The sequence below is a fragment of the Macrosteles quadrilineatus genome, unplaced genomic scaffold (genome assembly GCF_028750875.1).
Source record: "Macrosteles quadrilineatus isolate MER2022 unplaced genomic scaffold, UCM_ALF_1.0 Scaffold_8__2_contigs__length_117827958, whole genome shotgun sequence".
Classification (NCBI taxonomy): Eukaryota; Metazoa; Arthropoda; class Insecta; order Hemiptera; family Cicadellidae; genus Macrosteles; species Macrosteles quadrilineatus.
The window spans coordinates 92,058,202-92,066,219 of NW_026542601.1; positions in this window are offsets into that span (position 1 = coordinate 92,058,202).

Genomic DNA, 8,018 nt, shown 5'->3' on the forward strand with positions numbered 1-8,018 from the left:
GTAATAGAGCCACGACCACCATGGCTTAGCATAAATTAATAGGTGGAACTTTTCGGGTTCCAAAAGAAATCTAAGTTGCCTAACAGCATTGAGGAAACTAAATGAATGTGTTACAAACCTCAAATCCCAAACCTACAATTTCTTATCTAGCTCTGAAAAATCAACCTCGAATCAAGCTCGAATCCAACAAATCAGAAATCATTACAATCGACCCAGCCGGTCTCGAGTTATAAACTGTTGAACTAAAACGACTTTGTTATATATATATATATATATATATATATATATATATATATATACTAGCTGGCCCGACAGACGTCGTCCTGTCCTAATGTGGTTTTATGTCAAATGCTCGTTCATTTTCAAGATGAGCTCGTTCGCATCATCGCTCAATCACGTCCTGGTTGAAGTTCGTTCACTACGCTCACTCACCTTTAGGTTGGAGCTCGTTCGCTGCGCTCACTTGCCTTCAGGTTAGCTCGTTCTCTACGGTAACTCGCCTCCAGGTTGAAGTTCGTTCGCTACGCTCACTCACCTTTTGGTTGCAAATTAGCTGTTGTCATAAATTTAAAAAATAATAGTGCTGCACCCTGTTGGTAAACCTATTAACTTTTTAATGTTATTGAACATCACAGAATCGAATTGTTTAGTTGAACCAGCTGTTAAGATTACATTTAACTCCATTTAAATATGAGTACTCATAAGGTAAACATGGGGAACTCCGGAACCAATGGATCGGAGCCCTTTTGGCGGATCTGCGCCAAACTTCACACAAACCATCCTTGAATAATGCTTAATAATGCCTGAAATTTTCATTACAATCTGTCGAGCGGTTTCGGAGTCCATAAAGGACAAGAAGATAATAATATATTAGGATATATAATAGTTTAGTTATATAATATTTGTAGGATAAGTCACAGAGTGTTTATATAACACTGAATGAACTCTCAGACTCATTAATAGGACAGTTTCTCTCAGAACTATTATTACAAAGAAAAAGCCGCTCTGGCGCAGTACAGGTCTGATTTTGGGTGGTAGATTTAAATGCTGGCGCAATACGGGCGCCCCGCTTGTTTCTCAGGTTTTCATTTCCTCGTCATTTTTAACACATTGAATCCTCACTATGAACTTAGATACTTTTTGAAATGGCGACCATACGAATTCAGGTAAACTAATGGGCTACCATATAGTCTAAAGCCGGGTTTTCCTAGGCGCGGAATCGGCGAGCGGAGAGAGGAACGCGGAGATCGGACTCCACTTGTCTTTAGGCAATTTAATGTTACTGTTTTCCTAGAAGCGGAGCGGAATGCCATGTTAATTTCAATTCCGCTCTCCGCGTTCCTCTCTCCGCTCTCCGCTTCCGCGCCTAGGAAAACCCAGCTTAACATCGATTACATCCAACAATAATTTCAAGAAGTTTTTAAGAACTCACTCGGTATAGTTAAGTTACAAACGAAATACTGTACCTTAACGACATTATTTCGTTATCTGCAACTTTATTTATGCAACAAAATCGTAAAAAAGTAATCGGATTCGGTCGGATTTGTGGTTTCAAAACAGTGGTCGATTGTGGCCTAATTAAATCACAAGCAGTAAGGCTAAAGACGGTGACACACTATCGATCTTTTCCCCGAACAAGACCCCGAACCGAGCAGGGAGAAGGGAGAAGGGAGGTCGAAGGGAGGATGTTCGATAGTGTGTCACGGGTCCGTACACCGATCAAGACGCCGAACAAGACATCAGGCCGAGCAGGGAGACGAGCGCTCTGGAGGCGGTTTTTTGGCGAAAGATCAAAGAAAAGATCGGTCCGATGTACGGTCCGATGTACGATAGTGTGTCACGGTACATTTTTGCCCCGTACATCGTCGCGAGCGCCGCACCGAGCGGCCGCCTGCGCTAGCATTGATAGTTCCGCGCTCTCACTCGCACACACTCTCTATCTCTCTCCAAACTTCCTTTTGCCGCGCTCGGTAGAATTCGTCTGGTCTTGGTCATGTTCGGGGAAATGTTCGGAGTAAAATTTTGCTGATATTTATCTCCCTTCTCCCTTCTCCCTGCTCGGTTCGGGGTCTTGATCGGGGAAAAGATCGATAGTGTGTCACCGCCTTAAATAATGAAATCGCATTTGCACAATTTGAGGCGGAATGTCCCTTCACCAAGCCTCGGGCCCCTCCCCCCCTCCCCCCCCACACCCGTGTAGGGGCAGGGGTCAGGGGAGTATGAACTTTGGGAATCGTAAAAGGAAATGTGATCCGATTTTCAGTATTGAAATTACAACCCATATGCTATTAAAGTTGTGCGTGTTATAACCATTAGATTAGATACAAACAGGGTACTAAGGATTCCTATACAGGGTGTCCCGGAACTCTCTACCAATATTTTAGGGCATTGATCCTGGGTAAGAAACGTACCTAAATATCATATTCAAATTGTTCGGAAGTCCTTAGTTACTCACACAGCCACCATTTTGTTTTATTCAGTTATTATTTTTTTCTAAAGAACGGTTAAACATACGAAATGGAAACTTTGCACAAACATTTATGACAACTATACAAAGCTACAAAAAAATTATGAATATTTTTCAAATTCGTAAAACAAAATTGCGGCCATTTAAAATTTTCTTTCTTAAATAACTCAAAAACCATTGATTTTACAAAAATGTTAAATGGCCACCATTTTGTTTTATGAATTTGAAAAATCGTGATAATTTTTCGGTAGCTTTGTATAGTTGTCATAAATGTTTGTGCAAAGTTTCCATTTCGTATGTTTAACCATTCTTTAGAAAAAAATAAATAACTAAAAAAAAAATGGCGGATGTGTGAGTAACAAAGTACTTCTGGACAGTTTCAATATGATATTTAGTTACGTTTCTTACCCAGGATCAATGCCTTAAAATATTGGTAGAGAGTCCCGGGACACCCTGTATATGTGTTTTAATGATTTTTTACAACAGTAATAAATGCTGTCTGTATTGGAAATATATTGTTAGTTGCTATTAGATTCGCAAATCATTATGTACCAATACGTAATATTAGACTATAATCAATTGGTCTCTGTCGATTGGTATGTCTATCAGTCCACCAATCGCGTAACAACTACTGTACCAAATTAGCTAAAATTGTGTACGATGATAATCTATGTATCCAGGACTCTGCAGGCTTACTCCCGTTTCCATATCGATTTATAGCGTTCTGCTCCGGAGTTTAGCAAAGGAAGTATTGATTAGTCTTCACTCAATGGCAAAGAAATAAAAAGTAAAGTTGACAGTGTGTGTTTTTCGTGTTCCTCAATTTTCATCAGCTTTAAAAAGCCTGTGAAATTAAATATTCTACAATTACAAGATAAACTTATATTAATCAATACATTTTTTGGTTGGCTTTCGTATACGTAGTTAATTTTTATGTACAATCACTATTTTGCACACATCATACTCTGTCTATAAACAAACATAACAATTATATAACCAAGAGGATACTACATTTCTCCAGAGTGACAGGGCAGTGAGGGAGTGAGGGAGGTCACGGTCGTGGTCGGGGGTGGAGGAGTCTTGCGACACTAGGGCAGGGCCAAGGTTGGTACCGAGTACCACCTAGGCAGATCAGGTGGCGAAACATGGCCTCGCTCAGCTGATTTGATTGTCAAACATTGATCGATAGAACAGCTGTTAGAGCGGTCACGACAAGTTGCGTTGTCCACTAGGATCTAGGATTATGACAGCAACAGGATCTAGGATTGTGACATTCGCATTAATTGCTCTCACAGAAAATAAGTAATATTAATTTTTGTTAAACAGCAAGGAATACCGTCGATAAAGTGGTTTGGTTGTTGCATTTTGTTAGTTACGTGTGTCTGTTGATATTTTAACTTCTTGATCAGCATTGTACGTGTTACTAAATTTACGGAAAGTAAATAAAAGAAACGTCTTATAACACTTAAAACATATATTTACGCTTATACTGTTACTCACAAGACGGTAAATATACAAAAAGATGGCAAGTGGTGATCGATTTCGATTGGACACTCCAATCATCATCAGACCCAATAGGCGAATCTTGAACATCTAAGATTCGCCTATTTGGTCTGATGATGTGTTTAGTGTTATGAGTCGTTTCTTTTATTTATTTTCCGGATATTTTAACGGAAACCAGAGATGTTCGGAATTGATTTTTTGTCTAGGAACTGGTATACAGATTATCTAGTTTATTCAGTTTATAAAGTTTATCTGACTCATGATTGCTAATAAAATCAGAATGTTGCCACTTTGATCCTAAACAAGTAATTACAGTAATCAGATTTATCGTGGTTAGAAACTTGACTCAACCGTACCTTGATCGTTGGTTATTTTATAAATGGTCCTGGCTAAAGGATCAGTTTATTTTGTTTTATTTTATTTTACCTTCAAACGGCAAAGAACATCTTTGTACAATATATATAACGTATTAGTTGATGTTGCCCAAAATAAAGACAGAGTCACTCTCACGAAATGTGTTGTTGTCTTTGCAGTGACAAAGCTACACAAGGTATACATTCTTACATATATCGAGGTAAAAAAACGCGGCATAGGTCTCTCCCTCAACTTTTTAAATATTGTTTAGTTGTTACATCCAACTGTTACATTCTGGAAAGTTAGACAAGTCGTAGCCCTAAACCATTTGGCAAATTTCACAAGTAATTTCACACTAAACCTAGATAGTCAAAGCATTATCGCCTAGTTAAAGCATTTGGTTATCGGAGTGGTTGAATAAATGTATTACCATTGACTAAATACCATAACCATTTTCTGGTATACTGTATAGTCAATTGAAAAGCATAGGTTTTGTTATACGTCTATGGCAAATAAAGTAAACTGTTGCGATATATTAGTTTTGTTGCAAACACTATTCGTATAAATCAGTTTAAAATTATTTACCTACGACCATTTTTTTAAGTAGCCGTTTCAGTTCAGTTCGTAGAATTGAAAAGTTTCTCATGCCAGCATTTTTTACTTTCATAACAGCATAGTTTTACTCGTAACAACACGGGTAACGGACCAATGAGGTTCAACGATTGAGAGAGAAGAAGTAAAGTAAAATTGTAATAGTTGGAACTTTAAAAAAAGCTGTTCAGTAATTGTTGAGTGGTGCAATCAGTGTTTGGTACAATCAGTAGACTTTTCATCCCATTGTAAATTTTGAAGCACGTTTTTCGTGTCTAGTTCATGTACGTGACACAAAGGCGCTAGTGTCGATGAAACTTTGTTTCCATTATTTTAGGGTTCATTTCTTTATTTGTGCTTTACTGTTTGGTTATATAACTAGGGGACAAGTTATTGTTTATGATTAGATCGTATTATTTGGTTAAACGAGGTTTTAAATGGCTGTAATAACGGGAAACAAATTGTAAACAAAACACGACCTCTACATAAACCGTACATGAACTAACAATATAATTGTCTTCAGCTGTTCCATAAGGATGAGAAATCTACTAAGGGAGTATGTTTTATCATAGACTAACCATAGATAAAACATACTCCGACTAACCAACACAAGTAGACTTCTCATCCCATTGTAAATTTTGAAGCACGTTTTTCGTGTCTAGTTCATGTACGTGACACAAAGGCGCTAGTGTTGACGAAACTTTGTTTCCATTATTTTAGGGTAATTTCTTGATTTGTGCTTTACTGTTTGGTTATATAACTAGGGGACAAGTTATTGTTTATGATTAGATCGTATTATTTGGTTAAACGAGGTTTTAAATGGCTGTAATAACGGGAAACAAATTGTAAACAAAACACGACCTCTACATAAACCGTAAATGAACTAACAATAAAATTGTCTTCAGCTGTTCCATAAGGATGAGAAATCTACTGTTTAATCTATGGTACAATGTTTGGTTGCATCACTGGCAGTGGCAATGAGGGTTATAAACGAAAACATAACTTCTCTTAGAAGTTATGAGTAGTGATTTTTAGTAATTAAAACTCTGACATAGGTAAAGCATTATACGCAACTCGCGTAAATAGTGTTAAGGCTAGTACCTTAAATCATTGACTAAGGAAATAAAAATTTGTTTCCCTTGTCTGTGCTTAAATTCTCTACTCGTGTCGTTAACACTATCTTTACGCAATCGTTGCGTAGAATCATAGATTAAACATACTCCGTATGTTTAATCTATGGTAGAATACTATTCCGTTTTTAAACGCACTTGTTGTAAAATTGTAGAACTACATAACCCGGTTTACCATGCTGGTATTAAGCTGGAGTGTCAAATTTGACTAGTCATACATATGGAAATGACGTAAATTATCATTGATAAAATAATACACTAATGGTATCAATGCTACCACGCCCAACCCCTATGTACAACCATTGACTTTATATCTACAACGCTGAGTATCAGATGACGTCTTTGGAAAGCGCCGTTCCGCTCGAAGCTGTGATTCACCTACAGCTGTGTGGGTTTATTTCATTGACCACAAGTGCGGCGCTTTTCAAACTCTGTTTAAAGTTACTATAATCTACTTCAAATGAAGTTTGTAGTGAGTAGTGACGTACAAAAGATCCTGTATAGATTTAGATAAAACTGATAAAACCATTGACTATTGGATACAGAAGTATACAGTTGTTGTATTCATAGTCAAAGATAAAACATATTCCCTTAGTAGATTTCCCATCCTTATGGAACAGCTGAAGCCAATTTTATTGTTAGTTCTGTCTGGTTTTCTGTAGATGTCGTGTTTCGTTTGTCCAATCTGAGCGAATGAACTCCTAACTTAAATCTTAAATTACTTTCGGACCTGAACCATACGCACTTCCACAGTCCGGATGGAATGGCCTCCCCCTCCCCAGTCGAGATGGACGGAAGGGGTGGGCCAAAACGGGATACAAAAACCCTTAAAACACAACAATCGGCAGAGGCGCTTCGCACATCTGTGTATCCTCGTCAGCGGAATATCCGGTGAAGGATATCCTTATTTAGGTAAGCCGTCGGGTAAACATCGACTTCCGGTTATCCCTCTTGATTGATATGGCAGTGGCGAGCGTCTAGATGTATGGGAGGCTCGGAGGCACGCCCGATGGCTAGACACCGCAGTAGGGTGTTGGGGTATTTTAGGAAAAGGAGTATTAAGTGTGAATTACAAGTAATCAAGGAGGTGTTAGCTGTTTAACTAGGCTAGTGGCGAAACAATCTTTTTTCAATTGACACTTTTTTTACATGCTACCATAATAACTTGTTCACGTATCAAGAGGTAGGCCAAGTCACGTTTGAACTGGAGTAATGAGTAGCAATTACAGGTTTTGTCGTTTTAGTACAGATAAATTTATCTTCGTGGTTTTCTTGTCTTTAAATAGGATTTTCCTACAGTTACTGTACCTGACAAAGCGGCTGACTTCTTTCCTTCCTATGATTATAGCACGCAAAGTAGCTAATTCCTGCATTTACTTACTTTGACCTTTGACGCACTCCAGTATTCCAAACAACACAAAAGTGTGCTTTTATAAGGCACATAATATGTCTACGCATGAAAAAAAAGTTGGCAACACTTAAAGATACTACAACTACGATCAACGATCAGTTATAGGGCAGCGTTTCACAGCCTTTGAGTTGAGTATTGATACTACGGCCACCTTTAACTCCAGGCCGCGGCCTGGTAGAATTGGCAACGTTGCAAATGGTGTGGTCTAGCGCTAGCCATCCCATAAGATTACATGGCAGACACTTGACACGCGTATTATTCATTTAAATTTATAAACATATACATTTATTAAAAGATTGAAAATAAAATATATAGGATTGAATACCAAAATAATGTTTGAATTAAAATAAATTTTGTACACTAAATTAGAGTCAATATTTTCATAGGCCAGTAAACACGCTTTTGTATTGTTCAAATATACACAAATTACCATTAGCCGCCTCCAAAGAAAACAGCTGTTACAACCCTACTTGCGATGTTGCCACTCTGAAGGCTTTAAAAGGTGGCCGTTTGATACTAACTGCAACTTTTAGCTTGTTGTTTCGTGCTAACATTATATTTT